The sequence below is a fragment of the Carassius carassius genome, chromosome 43 (assembly GCF_963082965.1).
Source record: "Carassius carassius chromosome 43, fCarCar2.1, whole genome shotgun sequence".
NCBI lineage: Eukaryota > Metazoa > Chordata > Actinopteri > Cypriniformes > Cyprinidae > Carassius > Carassius carassius.
Genome location: NC_081797.1, coordinates 25,671,145 through 25,698,741, shown reverse-complemented (window position 1 = coordinate 25,698,741; position 27,597 = coordinate 25,671,145). Strand labels below are relative to the sequence as shown.

General features: G+C 40.6%; 1 protein-coding gene and 1 long non-coding RNA gene across 5 annotated transcripts in view; one reads left to right on the top strand and one right to left on the bottom strand.

Moving 5' to 3' along the window:
* The window catches only part of ldlrad3 (low density lipoprotein receptor class A domain containing 3), a 111,534-nt gene that overhangs the window by 33,241 nt on the left and 50,696 nt on the right, over positions 1-27,597 (top strand). The window lies entirely within an intron of this gene.
* Positions 16,796-26,087, bottom strand: LOC132125229 (uncharacterized). Of its 2 annotated transcripts, none has more exons than XR_009426875.1 (3): positions 25,655-26,087; positions 24,528-24,620; positions 16,796-17,324 (listed from the first exon to the last, which is right to left on the bottom strand). It is a non-coding gene; the product is annotated as an uncharacterized LOC132125229 (long non-coding RNA). The 2 variants fall into 2 exon arrangements; XR_009426876.1 differs by lacking the exon at positions 16,796-17,324 and adding an exon at positions 23,938-24,017.

Sequence of the window (27,597 nt, the reverse complement as noted above, 5' to 3'; positions counted from 1 at the left end):
CAATTTGGCCATCTCTTGACTGAAATCCGCGAAAGTGGCCCAACAGGGAGCCCGCGATCTCCAAACGGCGATTCCCCATTCGCGGGCACGGCTCGAGAGGAGTGTAAGGACGTAAGCCACCTTGGTTTCTTCATTAGCGTAACGCCGGGGCTGCAGAGAAAACACCAGCAAGCATTGGGAGAGAAACGCTTGACAGGCGTTAGGATCGCCATCGTAGACCGGCGGATTGTTGGCATGGGGTTCGGACTCGTGTGACATACCGATGTGAGAAACGGGACCCCGGCTCGTTGCCTCTTGCTGAAGATCGTCCACCCGTGTGAGGAGTTCGGAGACTCGGGCACTGAGAACTTCCACATCCAGCGCGGTGGTGTTGAGCTGAGTGGCATGCTGCCCGATCAACACTCCCTGTTGAGCGAGAGCCGAGCAAAGCGGACCAGATCCCGCTGAATCCATAATATGGTCAGACTGTTCTGTCAGGAGAAAGCAGGCTGGATTCAGGTGCGGGTAAACTCAGGGCTTTATTACAAAGCGGAGACAGAGAAGAAAAAGTCACGTTCCACAGGTTTCACTCGCAGTGACAGGATGAACAGCAGATGAGTCACGTTTCACAGGTTTCACTCGCAGTGACAGGATGAACAGCAGATGAGTCACGTTTCACAGGTTTCACTCGCAGTGACAGGACGAACAGCTGACGCTACTAGGAGCTCTGGGCTTGTAAGAACTAGAGCAGAGAAATAAGCCAAACACATTGGAGCCTGAGGACAAGACACGACAGGGTGAGTACAAAGAGCTGCTAGATGATTGGAGCTATTGGAACGAATATCAACAGTCTGACAATAGACAGAGAAACACATGGAATAATAAAGGGGAAAAAATTAGAAGGACATAGAGAACAGGTGGCGAGCAATTATGGTTAACAACGGGGAACAAGGGAGGCGGGGAAAACACAAACAGGCAGACGTGGTGAGCTGTCAAACCATCCCAACACACACACACACACACACCAAAAAGACAGGTGATTAGCCCGAGACCCGACAAGAATATATGTATGTGAAAGGAGAAAAGTGTGTGAGAGTGCCAGAATGAATTAAGTCTTGCACTTATATTTATAATGTGTTATCTTCTCAGTCAATACAGGTTGGTGTCGTACCGCATTATTATGGAGTGGGCCCTGAAGGGAGATACTTTAGGAAAAGGCAACCGAAAACCATTGCCATCGTGTGTGGTTGGTGCCATTCGCCGAAAATATCCATCAGAGTCAGGAGTTTATGTAGGATTTCAAGAAGCAGAAGATGCAATAAATATACTATAGGTACTGTTACTGTTGTGTAGGCCTACATTTCAAGTGCTCTGATTTTATGGCTTCTTACAGTTCTAATACATTTTTGCAATCTGGTGGATTATAAAGATTATATTCTGTTTTATGTTGCACAAGCTTTGAGTGTGAAACATATGTGTTCTTGTGCTTGTTAGTTATGTTATCAGTAATTACATTAGTCTGTTTAGACATTTACTCATCTGACTGTCAGACTTTACCATATTATTAACTCTCACAGATGTGAGTTGTCATAATTTGTCTAAATAAAGCTTTGCCTTCATGTACCTAGAAAATAAGTGAAGCCTTATTTTTTTTACATGACCTACAAACTTATAGAAATACAGTATAGCAAGATTTATATTTGGTTTTGATTAGTTTTATTGTGACCATATGCACAACATGATATCTAACATCTTTTACTTGTAAAATACATAAGCCTAGATGATGTTTACAAACCAAAGGGCAATCACAAATTGAGAATGCAATCATTTATTTAACTGTACAATAAAACAACAAACTATACGTATGCATATATGATGTGAAGTCACAGTGTATTCTGAACGATACAAGGTCTATGGGGAGTTAGGGGGTTTGTGTTCATTCTGAGTTTCAGATGGCAATCACAGCTTCTCTGATGGACCTTTGAACCTTGAGGTGTACACTCTTAGGACATCTTCCTTGCTGGGTTTTGGCTGTAAGGCGATGTTAGCTGCCAGATGAGGTATTCTGAGATGGGATGACGAATCTTTGAATTTGACAGTGGGATCCAATCGTCTTTCAATCACTCCTTCCATGAGACCTTTTATGAATGTTTGTGTTGTCGTCTTATAGATGGGTCTGGCAATCCACTGCTTAGACTGTCTTTGATAGACAACATTGTGCCTTGGGAGGCCTGAAATTATACACCCAGCAGGGTATTGTGAGTTAGTCTGTAATGGTTAGGATATTTATGACGAATTTATAGGCCTTTTATACCAGCCCATTTTTTGTTTTACTAAAAATGAATTTGCTCAGTCATACTGTATTTATAAGCCAAGAGATTATGTATCGATAAAAACTGTATGGTAGTAGAAGACCTTGGCATTTTGTAATATTTTTATGCCTTACCAGCTGCTGTTGTTGCCTGTTCACGCTGCGTAGAGTGGTTTTCGTTGTGGTCCATAATGGCCAACATTGTGCGTGCCTGCATCGTTGAATAATGAAAGTGTAGACGCTTTGGACAGTATTTCAGCAGGGCGTTATGAAAGACCTCGAGTTGTCCTGGTAAAACAGGGAAAAAAAAATTGATAACTGTGTGCATGTGCATGATCTACGCAGGACTGACATTGTAAGGACTGGGGTCAATTCAATATTTGTGTCTTTTGAAATGATTAGAAGGACCATAATAATTATACATTTTATATCACTTTCTCAGACACTTCCCACTGAAAGTAAATTTAGTTGGCCATTACACTACCTGCACATCAAACTTTTTCGTAAACATACCTGTGTGTTTGAACAGCGTCATTTGCTCCAGGTCTTTCAGTAGACGTGCATCCACCACTATTTCAATCAGGGCTTTGTAGGCAGGGGAGTCCACGGACAACCATTTCTTCGTCCTTTGCTGCTCTCTTGTCAGCTCTTTGTGGTAGCAATTGTACTCCATGCCATTTTCCTCCCAGCGATGGACCCCTGAGATATGATGTAGTATTGATTTCCATGTCTGTGCAATTCCTGACAATAACATAAGAGGCCAGATAGAAAATTTCTTTAGTGATAACATTAATTCAAAGTATCTGGAAAACCCACTTTTTTGCATGATTTGTGATAACCAGCAATGTCACTATGCATTACACCTCTATACAGCATGCATAAGAGCAATCAATTAGACTTTCATTTTGTAAGGAGTTGTGTGTGTATGATTGTGTACCATTGCATCTCCCTTGGATGAGCAACAGCTCCACCACATATGGTTGCTCACACTCCTCACCCAAGGAGCAAGTTCTTTGCAACTCTTTCGATTGGAAGCAGAAACCAGCTTCTTCTTTATTCCTGAATTACAAGGGTACATTATTATTGTAAGTCTATAGATTTTTATGCAACTATGACAACTTCCACTTCTGAGAAACCTGGAAATGTGAAAAGGTTGATCCTTCAATCTACTGAAATATGCATCTGACCATGACTCTCCCATCAATGCTTGCCTTTTTTTTTTTAAATGTGCATTGATATGGGCAATTGATCAGTTTTAAAAGTAAATTGAAATAGACAACACAGTAATACATTTTTTTAATTAATTGAATATGCCATTATGGCCATCATAGTAACATAAGCTATGTTATAAGTTAATTTATTGTTACTGAAAATTAACTCAATAAATTTTCAATAAATTCACACAATAAGTATCAACAGGTTGTGCTCTACTACGTAATAGACTAACCTTTTGCTACATGCCATGGATCAAACTGATGTATGATGTTAGGATACTCTTCTCTCATCAGTTTTCTGATGGATGGATGTCTATCCGTTGTAATCACTTTTATGTCAATGCCTTCATCCAAGAGCCTCTCCAGCCCTTTCCTGAAGCCCATTGGTTCCATTGCTACGGAACTTGTGGCCTGGGACACCTAGAGGGAACAATTTTACAGATTATGAAATTTTAGACATCATTTTTTAGTAAATTTATTCTAGTGTTGTGACCATTTGTTTACCTGAACCAGATCAAAACCAACTATGTGATTGGAGGAGTCATCCATGAAGGAATAGGTGGTATATTTGCATGAATGGCCTGGGCTGTCACTCCTCCCATCTCCGCAGAGCTGCACTCCCTGACCATCCTGAGTCTGGCAGATTAGTTGCGCTTTTATGATGTTTTCCTGCTTCTTGTATGCTGCTTCAATCACCGGAATGAGGTAGCTTGCCTGTATGTTGTAGTATGTCGTTTTTTGGGGTAGCTGCAAGTTCAAGAGCCCAGCCCAGTCAGTGATGTCTGTAAATGTTGCACCAGAGAAGAGTGTGGCAGCTGCTGCTAGTAGGTTATTTTCCGGCATTCCACATGTGTTTGGACATGAATCCCAATGTCCAGTATGTCCGTTGTTGCATTTCCAGCTCACGTTGATTCTGCAGCCAATTGTTACTATGGTCTGGTCTGCCTGAGAGATCAGAGCTCCACAAGTGGAGCATTTCTGGAAGAGCTCCATGAGTTTTGACTCATTCACAATCCACTTTTTCTCATTCCATCCTCTGTAATGTTCAGAGCTGCTTGAAGTGCTTCCTGTGGAAGAGGTCGAGGGGCTTGTGAATGGAGCAAAACTGGCATCAGAAGGATCGGCAGCAGGCTCTGAACACATGCTGATTTCCAAGGCTGATGATGAACTGATGTCCATTAAAGATGTGTGTTTTTCCTGTTATTGACAATTCAACATTGAAATTGTTAGTTTCTCTTCCAGTATTTGTCTTCTCACATAGAAATGATTTGAACAAACAATTATTTGACTGTTCTCCATTGAATTTCATAATGCTATAGATAAGTGTCAGCAGAACAATGCAAAAAACTAATAATATTTTCATTATGGATTATAGATAGCAGACATATAACATGGACACTCACATCATATATTAAACTTTTCCTTGGACTGGACACAGCAATGACACTGGACGAAGATGCAGTGTCCTACAAATTATAGAGATTTCAAATAATTTTAGGAGTTTCATTCATAACACATTACAAAAAACTAGAACAGAGGGTAAAGTTTCATTTTCCTACCAGTTGTGTCCATGTGGGTGCCAGGGCAGCAAATGGCTTTGTGCATGTCACTGTCTGTGCTGGAGTAGTCAGCTGCAACAGTGAAGGAATTTTGAACTCCGCTGGAAGTTCTTTTGAAGGTCTGGATTTCTGAGGGGTTGACTGTGGTACACCAGCAAAAAGGCTGAAGAATTGCTCGTGTTCAGGTAGATCCTGCTGTACAGGTAGATCCTGATGTACATCAAGCTCATCCTGATTGATAATTCAAAGAAAAAAAGGTTATTTCATGGAGGCAATACCTTTGAGATGCAAGCAAAAAAAAAAAAAAAAAAGTCCAACACACCTGTCTTTCAACAGCATAGGTAATATGATATAACATACAATTCAATTTTAGGAAAAGGATGCTTGCAAGGTACTATAGAAACTGTTATACTATAGAAACTTTAGATAAACAATACCGAAAATTCCACAAGTTTCCTTTAATTCAACTAACTAATACGCTCACTTACCACACCTGAACTCGACCACAAAACTACTAACGTTATATAACGTTACTGTACAAGACAAACGATCGAGCAAACCTAGCACTCATTGATTGCATTTCTCAGGAAGACAAAGACAACGGCAGTCGGCAGTGCTTTTTCAATCAAGTGGTTCAAGCTAACAGAAAATAAATTTTTTATACTTACAGTCATGGGTGATGATGATACACTTGGACCTGTCTGTACTCTGAAGATTGTTGGGATGGCCGTATCCTTTAGACGCCGCACCGTACTGTCCTTGTTTTCTTTATAGTCATCTGCTCCAAAATGCTCTGAGCAAACACGCCATTTCTTGATCGTTTCTACCGGTGTTTTGAGATCAATGTTCAGAGCAGCCAACCATTGATTGTTTAGTTCCTTGTTGTTCACTGGTATTCTGTGAAACATGACGCCGGTAGTGTATCCTCTCGACTTACTATCACAGCCCTTTACTACGCACAGAACCATGGCTAATCGCACAGGAAAATACACTAACTCACCTAATTTGCCGACTGAAACTACACAAACTTAGTCCCGGTCACGTTGAAAGTTACCGAGCCGGGAACTATTTTCAGGCGCTGTGTCATATCCTTACGCCTGCTGCACTCATGGTACGGCAGCAAAGTTTCTTGATTATTACGCAGGAACGAGAGTATAGTTCCTAGACATATCAGCCTAGAAAATCGCAACTTTTCATTTTCCGTTGGTCTTAGTGCACGATGTAACTACAGAAGAGTCTAGTTTTAAATAGGAAAAATATCAAAACTCTTTGGTAAAATTTTTGAGAGAATTGCTAATGGTCTTGTCCACTTTCATTCATTATGCTAAGCTATGCTAAAAGTGCTACCGCCAGAACCGGAGATCAGCTGAATGGATTAAAAAACGGTAAAACTCAACTGTTTAACTCTGGGGGAGTTGTAAAATTAGCCTATTTCCAAAAAAAGTGGAGTATCCCTTTAATAAAGAAAACTCTTTGAATGAGAAGGTGTGTCCAAACTTTTGTTCTGTACTGTATATAATTATATATATCTTTTTTTATATATTTCCAACAAATCAGCAACCTCGGGAAACCCCCTTTCAACGACAACAAAGGGAACCCCCTTTACACAGGAGACAGCAAGTAACACCTCCAGGCTCATAATTTAACTTCATTTAAGAACTCAATGCAAGGTTTAATTAAGTGATTGATGGTTGTTCATGTCTATGCAATTTCACGTATTGCTGTAAACTTGGGATTCCACATTTTCATTCTCTTAAACTCATTCTTCCCTAACTTTGTATCTTCCTGCACCTTGTGTGAATGTGTGAGTGTGTGTGCTTATGTGTTAGATTAGTTTATATGTCTTAGATTTATCTAATTAAGCCTTATTCATATTGAAAAGAGAGGTATCTTGTGGTTTGTACTTACAAGTTAATGTTTTAAACTGCAGATCTTGTTACTGTGCTAATTAATAGTGTTTTCACTATACTTTTAATATCCATATATTAATATCCAGTGCAGAGATGATGTTAAACGGCTCATTCAGTGAATCACATGGCGTCTCAGTGATCAGCCATGAAACAGTGATTCTGTTTAAATTTACTTTAAAATCTTAAATGATTCCCTTTGAGCTAAATTGACCTGTTTCCCATACAAACACAATGGACCAACACCAGCAGGTGACATTGCACCCCAAATCATCACAGACTGTGGAAACTTAACTCTGGACTTCAAGCAACTTGGGCTATGAGCTTCTCCACCCTTCCTCCAGACTCCTAGGACCTTGGTTTCCAAATGAAATTCAAAACTTGCTTTTATCTGAAAAGGGGACTTTGGACCACTGGGCAACAGTCAAGTTCTTCTTCTCCTTAGCCCTGGTAAGACGCCTCTAACATTGTCTGTGGTTCAGCAAATTCCTTGACATGTCTGTGTGTGGTGGCTCTTGATGCCTTGACCCCAGTCTCTGTCCATTCCTTTTGAAGTTCAAATCAAATTCTTGTATCGATTTTGCTTCACAATCCTCATAAGGCTGCAGTTCTCTCGGTTGGTTGTGCATGTTTTTCTTCCACACTTCTTCCACTCAACTTTCTGTTAAAATGCTTGGATAAAGCACTCTTCTTTGCTAATGAATGCTTGTGGCTTACCCTCCTTGTGAAGGGTGTAAATTATTGTCTTGTGGACAACTGTCAGATCAGCAGTCTTCCCCATGATTGTGTAGCCTAGTAAACAAAACTGAGAGACCATTTTGAAGGCTCAGGAAACCTTTGTAGGTGTTTTGAGTTGATTAGCTGATTGGCATGTCACTATATTCTAATTTGTTGAGATTTGTTGTTTTCACAATTTGAGTTAAATTATTGAAATAAATGAAATTTTCCACAACATTCTAATTTATTGAGATGCACCTGTATATTAGGGATGAATGCTTAAAATGTAATTGACAGTGTAATGTGATTTTTTTTCAAGCTATTTTACAGCATCTGCTGCATAGTTAGAAAAATATGCTACACATATCAAACTAAATTGTGTCTTTGAAAGAAAAAAATAAATAAGTTGATATGTTTAATTAAACTCAGAAATAATTAAACAAATAAACAGTATAAACACAGCAGGCTATTTAAGTTTCCCTCAGTCCACAACAAACCTTTTAAATTAAAAAAGTATTAAAAGTATTCGACAGTAACAGAATTGTTGAGTATAAGTATAGTGCGTTTATGATGCAAGAAATGGCAAATAAACCAAACAGGCGTCTCACTTCACCATCTTACTGGGGAACAAATTTTATTTTAACAAATGCACTATTTTGTGTCCTCACCACACTGCTTAAACTCTACACATCAAAGGCGCTGCTCAATACATGCAATTTTTCTTGTGCTTCAGAGTTCACTGTTGTTCCTACATATGCAGTAAATCAACACATTTTTGGCCTCCAAAGATCAAAATGGTCCCCAGTTAGATGGTTAAGCGCGACATGATCTGTTCGGTTGTCTTTACATTTAACAATTTACATTGTGTACATTTTTCAAAGTGTCAATGTTGAAATGTATTTTATTGAAGTCAATTGAAAATTGCAAATCAAAATATAATGTTGCGTCTTGACCTTTAAAACTTTTACATTGAGTTTGTGATCTAATAAATAGAGAATCAGCCAAACGTGTCACACTTACCATCTAACTGGGGACCAAAGTCATTTTATTTAACAAATTCACTCTTCCATATTAAAAGATTTGACATGCAATTGTTACCTTAAAGAGCTCTTTCGGCTTGTTTTAACCCATAACATTAGTTTTGTTGGTGTAAACTTAAGTGTGTTAGTAGGGTCAGATTAAGGTGGTCAGGGGCCCGTAGGCTGCTCTTTGCGTAAGGCCCCCACTTAATCATTATGCTTTACTATGGAAATTAATATAGTGCCATAAATGGTCCAAATGCAAATAGTAAGGAGAACTGGCATACACACACACACACACACACACACACACACCAATCCTACTGTGTTTCCTCTACATTCCCAGTGTTCCTGCAGGATTTTGTGAGACTGTGATGGGTGCACTATGGTTCCTCTAGTCTAAAGAGTTTTGTGAGTATAAGAATATTTTGTTTATTTTTAACTTAAATGCATAAGTCTAGTTCGTTTTGAGAGCAGAATCAAGTGACTAGATCAATGAAGAATGTGCTCTTTCTTAGCAGTAATAATTTATTTATATGATGGTAGGGAATAATTTACACTGTATAAATTCTTATAAAAGCTACAAATTTAATTCTGTCAAGAGCAGGGAATTATTTTTCTCCACATATTTTGTTGTTAAGAAAAGATTTTTACACATAAAAAAAAACAAAAAAAATACTCGACCACATACATGACTGGAAAAAAAATAATAAATTCTACTTTCTGAGTATGAATCGTCATATTCAGTATGAACAACAAGTCTCTTTAGACCTTAGAACTGAACATGAATTATTAGCTTCTAGAATGTTTGACCTCCTAACTGAAGTCCTTTTCACAAATTTAACAAATAAATAAAAACAGAATAAATAGCAAAAATCATATTAAGTGCAAACAATAAGTGCTCTCTCTATATTCAAAGTGCAAATAGAGACCAATTTATTTTAAAGCAAGATGCAGAGGTAAAGACAACTACAAGTCCTAAAAATCCCACTTTTTTTTTGTGCTCAAGAAAATTTAGAATAACAAACAAATAGTCCGCCGGTCGACTTCCAGACGGCAGATGGAGTAGACGTGTCTGCCGTTAGAGTGTCTCACCCACTCTAACTATTTATTTTGAGTCACTCCATACGTTAATTTCCCCTTTAAACGGATCATAAGGACAAAATGTATTCTCTTTGGCCTCAAAAGCGAATAAACAAGGTAGAAAAGAAACCAAACCGGACCCTACTGACAGCTAGTCCATTGAGCTCAATATGGCAGGGATCACTAAATTGTTGGATGAACATCGCCAGGCCTTATCGGACGAATTTAAGTCAACTATATCCTCACTCGAGACCAAGATAGACTGTGTTTAAACTGTAGTACCGGATCATTCCTCCAAGATTGCTTCTCTTGAGTCCAATGCTAATGCTCTTGACGAACATGTGCTTGCACTGGAAGCAACTTGTACCGCTCTGTCAGCAATGTGAAGTTGTTACCTAAAGTTACGGATCTTGAATCGCGCAGCCGGCGAAACAGTATTCGCTTAATTGGTATGCCGGAATCTATTTAGGGGACCGTCCTTCTGCATTCTTTTCACAGCTCCTATTTGACCTCCTAGGGAGGGATGTTTTGTCTTCTACACCTGAGATTGACCGTGCTCATATTTGCTCTCATCAGAAAACCTGCGGCCGGAGAAAAGTTGTTTTCTATATGTTTCTATGTTTTGTCACGGGATTTACATCCCGTGGTAACTACGATTTACACAAGCTCCAGTCTGGATCCAGAACACCTGAGAAGAGATGATGCTGACCCTCAGAGGACCCGGAATCAACAAACAGAACTAACAAATATTGTTACAAGTGTGACTGCACCATATAATAATTGCTGTTAATAATGTTCATCGTCTGGCTGACTACGACTTGTATTATTTTTTTCTGAAAAATCCTGTCATACGTGCACAAACTGACAGTCACTACTTATAAGCTACTACTAAATATTGTAGAAACATAATTTTCAGTAAAGTTGCTTTGTAATGCTTTGTATTGTAAAAAGCGCAATACAAATAAACTTGAATTTAATTGAATTTAATTGAATTGTGTGCTGTCATCATTCGGCTGCACCGTTATCAGCAAAAAGAGCTGATCATCCGCCAGGCCCGAGCTAAAAGAGGCAAGCTGATGTTCCAAGATAGCCTGATCACCATATATGAGGACTATACACCTGAAGTGATGGTATAACGATTTAACTATAGACAGGTGATGACAGATCTGTACAATTTGGGACTCAGACCAGCTGTTATCTTTCCTGCGAGGCTGTCCATCAGGACCAAAGATGGGAGTAGGAGGTCGTTCTCGTCATTGTCTGAGACTGAAGAGTATGTGGCATTAGTCCAGAATGACTCTCCGTAGTAACTAGTAGTGCATCATTCATTCAAAATATCTGATGTTTACTGTATCGACATCCTTTATTTTATTTTTATTTTTTTAAACGTCGGCTGTTTATTTCAAATATACAGTATATGTGTATGGCATAGACTATATTTCTGCCTCACCCATATGTTATAGTTACACATACATATGAAGAGGGATACATTGATTTTAGTTTCGCAGTGTCACATTTACTTCATTTACATTAATGATATAATTTAAAATATATTATGATTTAGTCTGGACCACTGGTAATGCAGCCATGTTAGCTGAGTCAGTTCAGTGTATGCCTCTTTGAGGACAGGTTCATCTTGTTTCTTGGTGCATCTAAGAGCCTTATTTAATGATATTTTATGATCTGTATTTAAGTGATTTACCATCGGCTCATTTGCATTGAATTAATATGGCATATTTGGGGTTCTGCATTTATTTGTTTGATTATTATAATTTTATTTTCTTCTTTGTTTACTTATTCTTTCTTTGCAAATATGGTACTGCAGAAGTCAATTTCCTGACTCCTGACTTCGTGTATTGATCTTGTGAGTGTGTGGGCTCAAATTTTTGCCTCCGTTAAGTAAAGTTTTTCTGTGTGGTGAGTTTTTTTTTTTCACAATGTTCCTTTTTTCGTTGGAGTTTTGGGTCGTTCTCTTCAATTCTTCTCATCTTTCCTCTTTTTCAGTGCGGACCTTATCAGAATTGTAAATCTATAAAATGACATGTACGACTACAATGACAGGCCATGCACTGTGTCTAGTCTCTTGGAATGTCAATCTCCCTGCTTCTTAAAAAAGATAAAGACCCCACTTCTTGTGGTAGCTACAGACCGGTGTCACTCCTTAATGTTGATTTAAAAATTTTGGCCAAAGTCTTATCTTGTCGTCTTCAGTTAGTTTTACCATCTTTTTACACCAGGGAGACATTCATTCTTTAATACTAGGAGGCTCCTTAATATTCTTATCTCCCCTCCATCTGACTCACCAGAAATAATTCTGTCTTTTAATAAATCCAGTCATCTCTCTGGTTACAAGATAAATCTGCAAAAAAGTGAACTATTTTTTGTCAACTCCAAGGCTAGTTAGATCTCGTATTCTCTTTTTCCCTTTAGAATAGCTTCAGGTGGTTTTAAATACTTGGGTGTTTTTTTCACCAATTCTTTTAATAACTTATTGTCAAAAACTTTCAACCACTTGTTGTCAAGTCAAGTCACCTTTATTTATATAGCGCTTTAAACAAAATACATTGCGTCAAAGCAACTGAACAACTTTCATTAGGAAAACAGTATGTCCATAATGCAAAATGACAGTTAAAGGCAGTTTATCATTGAATTCAGTGATGCCATCTCTGTTCAGTTTAAATAGTGTCTGTGCATTTATTTGCAAATCAAGTCAATGATATCGCTGTAGATTAAGTGAGCCCAACTAAGCAAGCCAGAGGCAACGGCGGCAAGGAACCGAAACTCCATCGGTGACAGAATGGAGAAAAAAACCTTGGGAGAAACCAGGCTCAGTTGGGGGGGCCATTTCTACTCTGACCAGACGAAACCAGCAGTTCAATTCCAGGCTGCAGCAAAGTCAGATTGTGCAGAAGAATCTTCTGTTTCCTGTGGTCTTGTCCTGATGGTCGTCTGAGACAAGTTCTTTACAGGGGATCTGTATCTGGGGCTCTAGTTGTCCTGGTCTCTGCTGTCTTTCAGGGATGTAGAGGTCCTTTCTAGGTGCTGATCCACCATCTGGTCTGGATATTTACTGGATCTGGGTGACTGCAGTGACCCTCTGATCTGGATACAGACTGGATCTGGTGGCTACGGTGACCTTGGAATAAGAGAGAAACAGACTAATATTAGCTTAGATGCCATTCTTCTAATAATGTAGCAAGTAAATTGGGTGTTATGGGAAGTGTTCCTGGTTTTGATTTACCTAATTAATGCAGCCTAAAAATCCTTTAACGGATTTGGATATTAAAAACATATTAGTCAAGTCAAGTCACCTTTATTTATATAGCGCTTTAAACAAAATACATTGCGTCAAAGCAACTGAACAACATTCATTAGGAAAACAGTGTGTCAATAATGCAAAATGACAGTTAAAGGCAGTTCATCATTGAATTCAGTGATGTCATCTCTGTTCAGTTTAAAAAGTGTCTGTGCATTTATTTGCAATCAAGTCAACGATATCGCTGTAGATGAAGTGACCCCAACTAAGCAAGCCAGAGGCGACAGCGGCAAGGAACTGAAACTCCATCGGTGACAGAATGGAGAGAGAAACCAGGCTCAGTTGTAGGGCCAGTTCTCCTCTGACCAGACGAAACCAGTAGTTAAATTCCAGGCTGCAGCAAAGTCAGATTGTGCAGAAGAATCATCTGTTTCCTGTGGTCTTGTCCTGGTGGTCATCTAAGACAAGGTCTTTACAGGGGATCTGTATCTGGTAGGGGTGTAACGGTACGTGTATTCGTACCGGACTGTTTCGGTACAGGGCTTTCGGTACGGTGCACGTGTGTACCGAATGCAATATTTTGTGTACGGAACATAAGTACATTTTCGTGTTTCCAAACGAACATATTAAGAGGCCGGCAACACACTGGATGCATGGCGCAAGCGTCTCAGCTGCGTGGCGTGTCCGTTTTTAATTCGGCTCCCATGTTAACAGGTTAGAGCTTGCAGACTGCCTGCCGCACGGAATATGCGTGCATGCTAGAAATAGAACCGGCGCCTATTTTTCACGCGGCGCCTATTTTTCACGCGACACGCAAGCGTGTTGGAAGCGTTTCCAGGCAAAATAGAATAGGAAAATATGTTTATATGTCATTTTGTACACAAATTCATATTAATTCATGACACTTTGATGTTTGAAAGTCTATAGGTTGACATATATTCAGATATAAATGTCATTTAAAAAATAAATTAATAATTCTCGATTTTCAAATATTGCCCCTGTCAAACATAGTCTATTTTGCCGTCAATACTGTTGACGGTGTCTTTTAACAGTAGGCTTTATATTTATACTCAACATGAAGTATAGATATTGTTGTCATGAAGACAAGAGCCTGGTTTCTTGGCGGTCTCCTTCTATGTCACCTACAGTAGCAGCAGCGCGCCAGAATCGTGCCTGACGCGGCGCTGGCGCGCTGCTCCTTTTGTAGGTGACATAGAGGGAGACCGCCGACAGACCAGGATTTTGTCTTCACGACAACAATATCTATACTTGAGCATAAATATAAAGCCTACTGATAAAGGACACAGTCAACAGTATTGACGGCAAATAGACTATGTTTGACAGGTGCAATATGCCAGTGTGTCACCGGCCTAAAGTTTTCAAAAGGCATCACGCGAGTGTGAACATCACTACAACTAGAAAAAAACGATTGTAATTCAAACGCAGCTCCCATCGGCATTTAAAAATACCTTTGCTCTTAATTCCGATCGGTCCAACGCAATAACGAAATCTGAGGAATTGGTAATGCTGCACTGTAATCATAGTTATTTATATTTTTCATTATATTTTATTATATGATATTGGTTTGAGACTGAGTATTTTATTTAGTGGAGAACTTTTACATTTTATTTAGAAATTTTATTTCTTCTTTTTTTATTATATAAAAAAATTATATTATATATTATATTTTTATATATATTTTATTAAAAAGTATTTAAAAAAGTGTAAACAAATTGTTAAAAAAAAAGTTTATAGTAATAAACAACCTGCAGTTTAATGTTTGCATTTCTTTCCCTTACTGTACCAAAAATGAACCGAACCGTGACTTTAAAACCGAGGTACCTACCGAACTGTGATTTTTGCGTACCGTTACACCCCTAGTATCTGGGGCTCTAGTTGTCCTGGTCTCCGCTGTCTTTCAGGGTTAGTCTTTCAGATTAACATTCCTGCATTTGACATTGAGAGCATAGGCCATAATTTAGATATATTTTTGAGATGGAAAAATTCAGTTTTACAAATGCTAGTATCGCGGCTTTCTAAGGAAAGATTGCGATCAAATAGCACACCTAGGTTCCTAACTGATGACGAAGAATTGAAAAAGCATCTATCAAGACTTAGACAGTGTTCTAGGTTATTACATGCAGAGTTTCTAGGTCCTATAATTAACACCTCTGTTTTTTCAGAATTTAGCAGTAAGAAATTACTCATCCAGTTTTTTATATCGACTATGCATTCCATTCGTTTTTCAATTGGGTGTGTTTCACCGGGCCGTGAAGAAATATAGAGCTGAGTATCATCAGTATAACAGTGAAAGGTAACACCATGTTTCCTGATGATATCTCCCAAGGGTAACATATAAAGCGTGAAGAGTAGCGGCCCTAGTACTGAGCCTTGAGGTACTCCATACTGCACTTGTGATAGATATGATACATCTTCATTCACTGCTACGAACTGATGGCGGTCATATAAGTACGATTTAAACCATGCTAATGCACTTCTATTAATGCCAACAAAGTGTTCAAGTCTATGCAAAAGAATGTTGTGGTCAATTGTGTCAAACGCAGCACTAAGATCCAATAAAACTAATAGAGAGATACAACCACGATCAGATGATAAGAGCAGGTCATTTGTAACTCTAAGGAGAGCAGTCTCAGTACTATGATACGGTCTAAATCCTGACTGGAAATCCTCACATATACCATTTTTCTCTAAGAAGGAATATAATTGTAAGGATACCACCTTTTCTAGTATCTTGGACAGAAAAGGGAGATTAGAGATTGGTCTATAATTAACTAGTTCTTTGGGGACAAGTTGTGGTTTTTTGATGAGAGGCTTAACAGCCAGTTTGAAGGTTTTGGGGGACATATCCTAATGACAATGAGGAATTAATAAAAGTCAGAAGAGGATCTATGACTTCTGGAAGCACCTCTTTTAGGAGCTTAGATGGTATAGGGTCTAACATACATGTTGTTGGTTTAGATGATTTAACAAGTTTATACAATTCTTCCTCTCCTATAGTAGAGAATGAGTGGAACTGTTCCTCGGGGGTTTATAGTGCACTGTCTGATGCGATACTGTAGCTGACGGCTGAATGGTTACAATTTTATCTCTAATAGTATTGATTTTAGAAGTAAAGTAGTTCATAAAGTCATTACTGCTGTGATATTGGGAAATGTCAACACTTGTTGAGGCTTTATTTTTCTTTAATTTAGCCACTGTATTGAATAAATACCTGGGCTTATGTTTGTTGTCTTCTAAAAGAGAAGAAAAGTAATCAGATCCAACAGTTTTTAATGCTTTTCTGTAGGATAGGTTACTTGCCCACCAAGCAATATGAAATACTTCTAGTTTTGTTTTTCTCCAGCTGCGCTCCATTTTTCGGGCTGCTCTCTTTAGGGTGCGAGTGTGCTCGTAATACCATGGTGTCATACTGGTTTCCTTGGCCTTCCTTAAGCACTCAAAAAAATAAATCGTTGGTCTAACTTAATATAATTATGACACCTATTTCCACATATTTGAATGGTGTTGTCTCAACTTAATTTAGGCAAATGGAACCCAAGAGCAAAATTCATTTTGAACCAACAAGATCAAATAATTTTCATTTGAATCATATTTCGTAATTTATCTGTAAACTATTTAATCTTGTTGAGCCAATTAATCTTAATCACTTTATTTAGAAAACCAGAAACATTTTGTCAACTACTACCGTTAAGTTAATTGTACAACTTTTTTTACATCAAAAAAATGTTTACTTATTGACATGTCTATCAAAATGTAATTTAATACACAAATAAAATGTTCTCAAAGTGAATGTCACAAGTTTCTCTTTATTCTTATTTCAAGGCAAATTTTCAGGTGAAAAAATACAAAAAAATATCATCCAAGATGAACAATACTGATATTTCAATGTATTTGCACAGCTAATACCTTCTTGAGTCAAGATTTAGTCTTTTGAGAATACACACATAAGGTAACTTACTCCAGCATCTTGTTCTTGAGGGCTTGTACCTTTGGTGAAAGTTTTTGTCCATCCAAGATAAAGAACACTTTCTGGATGACCTCAAATAAAGCCTTGAGTTCTTGTGGGTAGCTGTGGTTCAAGGCGTAAGTAAGTCCAAACAGCATGGTCACTGTTCAAAGAGCAGAGAACCTCGGTCCCTTCAATCAGGATACCAACGTCCACAGGTTTATCTCCTGGTTTGTGTCCTGTGGATCGGACGATGTAGATCCCCATTACCATCTGCTCTATGGCTTCTTTAGCATTCATCCAGTCGCAATCCTGGGCAAGACAAATAAAATGTGTTTCGTGTGTAAAACAACAATATGTATTAATGAAAGTAAACATTAGGGGGTGCAACAGTTCAAAATGCTCATGGTTTGGTTCGTATCACAGTACGGTTCAGTATGTGCTATGTTCAGGGAAAATAGGACTACTGTAAAATAAAAATTAAGAAAATAAGAACAAATAATCAAACTACAAGCAACATTACAAATAAATACAATAGATCAAAGATTCAAATAAAATAAACAGTGCTTTTCAGTTTTTTCAGATATCTAACAGTAGTTTTTTTTTAGGTACAGAAAATCAAATATAAAATGGGTTGCACGATGTGTCGTTTAAGCATCGATATCGCGATGTACGAATCCACGATAGTCACATCGCAGGATGTGTGATGTAGGCTGTCGTAGTTGATCCGTTATTCATTAACTGTATGGGCCAGCTACTCCCCTGCCCTTGACGATTCGCGGATTAATTGCACAGCTTAACCATCATAGAGTGAAAGTTTATAATTGACAGGACTGAAAAACACATGCAAGTTTAACAGGGCAGAGAGAGAGGGAGCGCGAGAGAGACAGACAGAGAGAGAGAGAGAGAGCTAGCGAGAGAGACAGAGAGAGAGAGAGAGAGAGAGAGAGAGTGCGCGAGAGAGACAGAGAGAGAGAGAGAGCGCGCGAGAGAGACAGAGAGCGCGTGCGAGAGAGACAGAGAGAGAGCGCGCGCGAGAGACAGAGAGTGTGCGAGAGAGAGACAGACAGAGAGTACATTAGAAGTACCATCAATGTTTATAGAAATGTATATGGATTTATTTTGCATGTAATTTTTTTTTTTCTTATGAATATATATGTATTTTTGTTTTGTTTGTTTCTATTCTGCTATGTACAATGCTTTGGCAATATGTACCTTTGTATGTCATGCCAATAAAGCAATATGAATTGAATTGAGAGAGAGAGAGAGAGAGAGCCGTTTTCAAACATCACTATGAGCGCTGTCTTGCTCTCTCTCCCTCGCGCATAATTAATCAATTGACACGATGGTGTCGATGTTTAAATCATTTAAAATGAGAATGTAAGTGTGCTCACACCATTTTTGTTTGTAAGAAAAAATATCGGAATATATATCGCAGAAAAATAAAATATCGCAATGTCATTTTTTCCCAATATCGTGCAGCCCTACTGCATATTATCTTTATTGAATAAATTAAAGATTCTTGTCATTCTAATCATTATTGAAGTAACATAAGCTATTCAGTCAAGAGCAGTTAGTAATTTCTTTGTCATTTCTTGTGTGATTTAACATTAAAAACACAGGCAGCGAGAATAGTTTTTTCCCACAATCCAGTACATACTGTTACACATACAATGTCTTTCTCTTTTAATAAAACTTCCCTTAAGACATAACAGACTATGTTTGCTAGGATACTCACCAAGATGGGCATATTTGTCACGGTGCATGGATCGGCTGTGTTCTCAGGTCCTGTGATTTGGTGTCTTTCATGTGGTTACATCATGCTCATTGGAATCAGCTGCTAATCAGTCCCCGCACCAGGTGTCTCACATTACCGTCAGCTACATATACTCACCTCATTCTCTCCTTCCTTGTCTGATAGTTGTTCCGGATGTTGGACTGTCTTGTTGGGTTGTCTTGGTCTTGTTCGTGTTGGATTGTTTATTTCGCCGTTGATCGTCACTGGATTGTATTCATCACGGGAGATTCACGCCACGTCATCACCAGCCATCAAGCCACTGCGCCACCCAGCCGAGAGATAACATCATCACCCACGGAGTTCATCATTGTCTTCACGGAGTTTGTGTTCACCGTATTTGTCGTCAATAAATATATGTTCACACTGCTTTTGCTTCCTATCACATTCATTACCATCACAGAACTATCAGACCACTTATGAAAGCAGCAGGCTCCACCCCACTCACGGCTGAGGAGGCTTTACGTTCCTGCATCTCTCGGCTGGAGACCCAGGAGAAGAGCTCGGCGGATACGGGAACAGCGATCCGAGCTCTTGTGGCGCAGGTATCTGAGCTCACCCAGCGGATGCAGAACTGGCAACAACCCACTGCGCCAACCCCACCACCCATGCCGCCCGCCCACCAGGAACCATCCGGGGCTGCCCAGTCACCCGAACCCCGCCTTCCCCCACCAGAGCTTTACAGCGGTGAGCCAAACTTCTGCCGGGCTTTCCTCACTAGATGCTCCATGCACTTTTCATTGCAACCTCGCACGTTTACCAGTGAGGTAAGCAAAGTGGCGTTCGCGCTCACACTGTTAACGGGGAAGGCGGCACTGTGGGGCACGGCGGTATGGGAGAACCAAGATCCGTGTTGTGCCTCGTTCTCGGCGCTCTCCGCCGAGATGAAGCGGGTGTTTGACCGCGCGGCCACTGGAAGAGAGGCTGCGCGGCGTTTGACGGATCTCAAACAGGGGGAGAGATCCGTCTCAGACTTTTCTATCGAGTTTCGCACCCTGGCGGCGGAGTGCCGATGGAACGAGGAGGCGCAGTGGGACATGTTCCTGCATGGGCTGGCTGACCGTGTCCAACGTGAGATCTACGCCCTGGATCTACCCGCTGATCTCAACGGCCTCATCGATCTGGCACTACGGGTAGACGCTCGACTCTCCCGAACCGAGCGGTGATGTTTAACCGCTCGGTTTCCCCCTGGGGAGGGACCTCCAGTTCGAGCCAGTGGCAACGACGCGGTCGGCCCATTCCAGGATCACGAGCCCATGCAGGTGGGTCGAGCTCGGTTGACTCGGGAGGAGAGGGAGAGGCGGAGATCTCACGGCCTTTGCCTGTACTGCGGGGCGGCGGGACATTTCGCCTTTAGCTGCCCGGTAAAAGGGCCAGCCCGGCAGTAAGGAAGGGGCTACTGTCGGGTGGGATCTCCGCTATCAAGTCCTCGTTCAGATCTACCTCCACGCTCCTCCTGGTCAGGCTTAGATGGCATCGTCTGGACCTGCACTGCACTGCACTGTTGGATTCAGGGGCTGAAGGTAACTTTATGGATTCTACTTTTGCGCATCAAAATCATGTTCCCCTCCTTCCCCTCACCAGTTCTATTGCAGTCCACGCACTCAGACTCTTCCCACCATCACCACCATCACGGAACCCATCACTCTCACGGTATCTGGTAACCACCGTGAGAGCATCTCCTTTTACATCCTGGACTCATCCCACGCACCCGTGGTCTTAGGACATCCCTGGCTCATCAAACACAACCCCCGGATTGATTGGCAGCTGAAATCGGTGTCTGAGTGGAGCATTAAATGTCATGAGTCTTGTCTTGTGTCTGCCTGTCCGTCTGTATCTGAGTCTGTGTTGCAGGAGAAGGCGGCGGATCTGTGTAACGTGCCCGCGGAGTACCTCGACCTGAAGGAAGTGTTCAGTAAGTCTCGGGCTGCTTCTCTCCCTCCTCATCGTCCCTATGACTGTGCTATAGAATTACTGCCAGGTACGTCTCCGCCTAAGGGCAAGTTATACTCACTTTCTATTCCTGAGAGAGAGGCTATGGAGAAATACATTTCTGATTCTCTAGCAGCCGGGTTCATTCGATCCTCCTCTTCTCCAGCGGGGGCGGGGTTCTTTTTTGTGGGGAAGAAAGATGGATCTCTGCGACCTTGTATTGATTACCGAGGGCTGAATAATATCACGATAAAGAATACTTATCCTTTGCCGTTGATATCTTCAGCCTTCGAGAGGTTGCAGGGAGCATCGATCTTCACTAAATTGGACTTAAGAAACGCTTATCATTTGGTTCGCATCAGGAGGGGAGATGAATGGAAGACTGCCTTTAATACCCCCAGGGGGCACTTTGAGTACTTGGTCATGCCCTTCGGCTTGTCCAACTCCCCAGGTGTCTTTCAGGCACTCGTTAATGATGTGTTGAGAGATATGGTCGATCAGTTCATATATGTCTACCTGGACGACATATTGATTTTTTCTTCTTCTCTCCAGGAACATGTTCAACACGTCAGACGAGTGCTTCAGAGGCTGTTAGAGAATGGGCTTTTTGATAAGGCGGAGAAATGCGACTTTCATGCACAGTCTGTTCCTTTTCTAGGGTACATCGTGTCAGCCGAGGGTATGCGCATGGATCCCGAGAAGATCAAGGCTGTGGTAGATTGGCCAAGTCCAGATTCCCGTAAGGCCCTACAAAGGTTTCTGGGGTTCGCCAATTTTTACCGGCGTTTTATTCGCAATTACAGCCAACTAGCCGCGCCTCTGACTGCCTTGACCTCTCCCAGAACGGCATTCAGGTGGTCAGACGCAGCGGAAGCTGCGTTTGCCAACCTCAAACGCCGCTTTGTTTCGGCCCCCATCCTTGTTACCCCTGATCCGTCACGTCAGTTCGTGGTAGAGGTCGACGCGTCAGAGGTGGGGGTAGGTACGGTGCTTTCACAGCGCTCACCCTCGGACGACAAGATGCATCCCTGCGCGTTTTTCTCTCATCGTTTGTCGCCAGCAGAGTCAAATTACGATATTGGTAACAGAGAGCTGTTGGCAGTCAAGCTGGCATTGGAGGAATGGCGTCATTGGTTGGAGGGGTCAGGGGTACCCTTCATGGTTTGGACCGATCATAAGAATCTAGAATACATCAGAACTGCCAAAAGACTAAACTCTAGGCAGGCTAGGTGGGCACTTTTTTTCGGACGTTTTGATTTTACACTTTCGTACCGCCCGGGTTCCAAAAACATCAAACCCGATTCTTTATCTCGAATTTTTGACCGCTCCGATCGCCCGTCCACTCCCGAGAGTATTTTTTCTGAGACACTTATTGTTTCTACTCTCAGTTGGGAGGTCGAATCGAAGGTAAAGACAGCCTTACATGGGGTAACGCCTCCGGCCGGTTGCCCACCTAACCGTTTGTTTGTGCCAGAAAGTCTTCGGTCCGAAGTTATCCAATGGGGTCATTGTTCCAATGTGGCATGTCATCCAGGGGTAAGTCGCACCTTACATTTGGTCAAGCAAAGATTTTGGTGGCCACTCATGGCTCGTGATGTTCGCAGTTTTGTTTTGGCTTGCTCAGTTTGTGCCACTGGTAAGACTTCTAACAGACCCCCAGATGGGCTCCTACAACCGCTGCCAATCCCTTCGAGACCCTGGTCCCACATTGCGCTAGATTTTGTCACCGCCCTCCCACCCTCTCTGGGTAACACGGTAGTTTTGACCGTGGTGGACCGGTTCTCGAAGGCGGTTCATTTCATCCCCTTGCCCAAATTACCTTCAGCCAAGGAGACAGCGGTAACAGTCATTGATCACGTCTTTCGGTTACATGGCCTCCCGATAGACGTGGTCTCTGACAGAGGACCCCAGTTTGTGTCCAAATTTTGGCGAGAGTTTTGTAAAGGGGTTCCATCCTCAAAGCAATGGGCAAACTGAGAGAGCCAACCAAGATTTGGAGAGAACACTACGATGAATGGTCGCTCGAAATCCTTCCTCCTGGTGTCAGCAGCTGTCGATGGTGGAGTACGCACACAATTCCTTACCAGTGTCTGCCACGGGCCTGTCCCCATTTGAATGTAGTATAAGGTACCAGCCACCTATTTTTCCCAGTCTGGAATCCGAAGTCGCGGTCCCTTCCGCTCACGCCTTTGTCCAGAGGTGCCGTCGCACATGGACCAGAGCCCGTGAGACTCTGGTCCAGGTGGGAGCGCGCACCAAGGCCAAAGCCGATCGCCACCGGTCGAGGTCTCCCGTATACGTCGTTGGTTCCAAAGTGTGGCTTTCTACCAAGAACATTCCTCTCCGATCCGTTGCTAATAAACTTGCTCCCAAATTTATTGGCCCGTTTTCTGTCACCAAGATCATTAGTCCGGTGGCAGTCCGCCTCAATCTTCCTCCAGCGTACAGGAGGATTCATCCCGTGTTCCATGTATCAAAAATTAAACCTGTATTTTTTGCTCGTATTAATCCGCCTGCCCCGGTTCCCCCACCGCCGCGGCTCGTAGACGGGGAACCAACCTATTCGGTCAATCATATTCTGGACTCTAGACGGAGGGGACACGGATTCCAGTACTTGGTGGACTGGGAAGGTTACGGTCCGGAGGAGAGAAGTTGGGTTCCTGCTAGAGATATATTGGATCACTCTCTTATTGATGATTTCAATCAACAGGTACAGGAGGCTGGGAACGTCAGGGGACGTTCCTAAGAGAGGGGGTACTGTCACGGTGCATGGATCGGCTGTGTTCTCAGGTCCTGTGATTTGGTGTCTTTCATGTGGTTACATCATGCTCATTGGAATCAGCTGCTAATCAGTCCCCGCACCAGGTGTCTCACATTACCGTCAGCTACATATACTCACCTCATTCTCTCCTTCCTTGTCTGATAGTTGTTCCGGATGTTGGACTGTCTTGTTGGGTTGTCTTGGTCTTGTTCGTGTTGGATTGTTTATTTCGCCGTTGATCGTCACTGGATTGTATTCATCACGGGAGATTCACGCCACGTCATCACCAGCCATCAAGCCACTGCGCCACCCAGCCGAGAGATAACATCATCACCCACGGAGTTCATCATTGTCTTCACGGAGTTTGTGTTCACCGTATTTGTCGTCAATAAATATATGTTCACACTGCTTTTGCTTCCTATCACATTCATTACCATCACAATATTGATATAATTTTTGTATGAATTTGGCCTCTGAAGCACAAGACTTGAAAGAGAACTCAGTATTTGCACGTTTTCTGAAAAAAGCATGTGCGTGCTTTGGATGAGCGCACTCACAAATCATCTAACGGTTCTCTTTTGCGTCTTGCTCCTGAATGTTTAAGTTAGCAAGGCTTAAATAAGTTTAAACAAAGATAGCAACAGTGTTCATGACTGGACGTTAGAGCAGCATACAGCACTCGCATTGAACAAAGTTTACAAAGAGTAACTGTTTTGTCCACGCTTTTTGATTATCGTTGTTATAACGTTTTGGAAAGCCACAATGCACAGCCATAGACTGAAACATACATTTATATGAGCTCTGTCTGTTTTCCTACGTTGTTATTTTAAACAAACCATATTAGCCTACAGATGCATCGTCATTAGAGGTGGACCGCAGTGCAAGTGCGTGCCGAACCGTAAGTAGAGAACGGTACGGTTCTATTTTTAAAGAGAACCGTTGCACCCCCTAGTAAACATATGAAACCTGTAACAAGCGTACAAAACATAACTTAAACATGAAAGTGAAGAGAAAAGCAGTTGCTTACATTGTACTCCTTGAACAGCTGTAGATGGTCCTTCTTTAAGTATACACACACTGCTTTGAGGATGCATTCTCTTTCCATGTCTATGCTGTTATTCTGTAAAAAAAAAAAGGCACAAAAACATTGATTATTTGACCATAGCATATCGAGAACCAAGTAAAACAGGACATACAATCTGTATGAAAGTTCAACCAATAATAAAAATTCTATCATTAATTACTCACCCTCGTGTCATGCTCGAAGACATTCGTTCATCCTTGGATCACAAATGAAGATTTTTTTGATGAATTCTGAAAGTTTTCTGTCCCTCCATAAACAGCTATGCAACTGAGACTTTGATACTTCAAAAAGTATATATAGAGATCATAAAACGAATCCATATAAATTGAGTGGTTTAGTCACATTTTTCTGAAGACTCGCTTTATATTATGGACCGATTTAATTTGGGATTTATTCACATATAAACATTCATCAACTCACACATCAGTTGTGGTGAACGGAAGCTCAAGCATGTTTGTTTGACATGCGAGAACCAATGAGGTTGATTCTTGTTACGCAGCACGTTTGAGCTTCTGTTTTTGGGCATCAAGCAGGTTCAGTTGACCTTCTGTTTATGTTTGCTGATCAATGTTTATATGCAAGTAAAAGCCTAAATTAAATCTGTTCATCATACTTTGGAACATCCAACTTGTTAAAGCATCAAAGTCTCAGTTGTGTCGCTGTTCATGAAAGGATAGAAATCTTTCAGAATTCATCAAAAAGATCTTCATTTGTGTTCCAAAGATGACCGAAAGTCTTGAGGATTTGGAACGACATGAGGGTAAGTAATTAATGACATAATTTTAATTTTTGGCTGAACTAACCCTTTAAGAAGTCCCTCTCCACCTTCAATACCACGACTTAGGTGCCCTTGAGCAAGGCATCGAACCCCCAACTGCTCCCCGGGCGCCGCAGCATAAATGGCTGCCCACTGCTCCGGGTGTGTGCTCACAGTGTGTGTGTGTGTGTTCACTGCTCTGTGTGTGTGCATTTCGGATGGGTTAAATGCAGAGCACAAATTCTGAGTATGGGTCACCATACTTGGCTGAATGTCACGTCACTTTCTTAAGAACATCACTAATACAACTTACCACATGAAAAAGTTTACTAAAACCCAAACATGGGATGCTGTTTATTGCTCTTGTAAAACCTGTAAAATAAATAAATATACATAAAAATCATTTTTACATACATTTGTAGTGTTCTCCTCTTTACCTGAACAGAGAAATCTCCTACAGATTGCTCAGCAGCTGTTGCCTGAATGAAATGGCTAATTTTATAACTGAAACAATCTAGTAAAATAACTATCAAATTGTATGAAATCAGAAAATTACATTATCCATTTCTATGTTGGTTATCGAAACATTAGGTATTTCCAAGCACACACTAATAAAACACTTTAAATTTTCCTTTATTTTATTACAGTAATAATGAGCCATTTTTCTTAACCCATTTAAGAACATTACTTAATACAACTTACCATGTGAAAAAGTAGACTATAACCCAAGCATATGATGCCATTTAATGAGCTATTGTAAAGAACCTGTAAAATAAAACAATGTTTACATAAATTTGCAGTGTACTTGTACAGATGTTTCACCTATTACATGCTCAGCAACAGTAAAACTATATATACGTACAAACACAAAACAATTCTGAAGAAAACGGGCGATCCTGCTCTACCGATGAAACCGAAGCTGATTAATGTCGCATTTTCCTGTGCAATATGCATTATAACTGAAATCAATATAAAATTTAAATGTTGCCCAAAAGAGAAGTTTCAATCATTATATTTAATACAAACAAATATCAAATTGTCTTTAAATCTTGCTCATTTAATTACAGCAACTGTAACAATAATACAACGTACAATAATGTGCAGTAGCAATTAAAACACACAGTGATAAGTTTAAAGTTTAAATATCACGTTCATAACTATAAAACATAACGAATTTGAACATGTAACAGGAGTGAGGGAATCACTTACGGTCACAGTATTCATCTGTGCAAAATTACAACGCGTGCACCCTAATCCTGTGCGATCATTGTCAAATGCCACAGGCCTAAAGCGCACGTGCTCTATACTGTATTCCACGCCGCCTGGCTGCTTGTTGATTTACATCAAGCATATAATTGTATTTACGTTGACATCATTGTTTGTTCATTCGTTTTTACATTAATTCGCAGTGTTCTCGTATTTACTTGTACTGAAGCATCACATACAGTACGCTCAACAGTAGCCTGAATACGTTAACTGAAACAATCTAGTAAAATAACGCTTGCAACAGGAATTAGAACTAAGCAGCTATCGCATTAATGTTAAATCATGTACATACATGCAGGCGTTTATATCGATTTACTATCTTTTTATCGAGTATGAACATGTGACTAATATAGTGGTTCAAATATTCCAATAAGTGGTCAAATATCCACTTAATGTTGAATTCTGACTGGTTTAAATAGTTTTACTCTCTATCATCACAATGCAGACAAAGATAATAAAGGATTTTTAAACTTACCATTTCTACAGCATTCCACCATGGACTGGACTCCACCACGTTAATGGCGCCCGCGGCAACTGACGAGGTCACGTGGATTTCCTGTCATCAGCGCATGCGCAAAAGTAGTAGTTTGACTCGAATCATTATTTTTCGTTGTTTCAAATGAATTGAGCTCTTTTAAGGTTGTATGGATTTAGTTCAGACTGATTTAAAATAATTGTGTATTTCCCTTAAACTGATTAATTTTATTTGTTTCAAAATGCTCTATTTATCTTTATCGAACAACGCCCAGATTTAATTTTTTTGAGTGAGCGTAAAGGAGCAACTGTATTTAAAATGCTAGAAAAGAGAGAGTCCATAGTTTCGTTTACATCATCAAGTTGTTCCTAGGTTTTGAATATGCTAAGGAATTTGGATACATCAGGAAGATAACTTAAAAAGCAGTCTTTTGTGGTAGAAGTAATGGTTCTTCCATACTTGTAACAAGAAGTAAAATTTATAATTTTGGCTATATGAAGTTTGCACAAAACTAA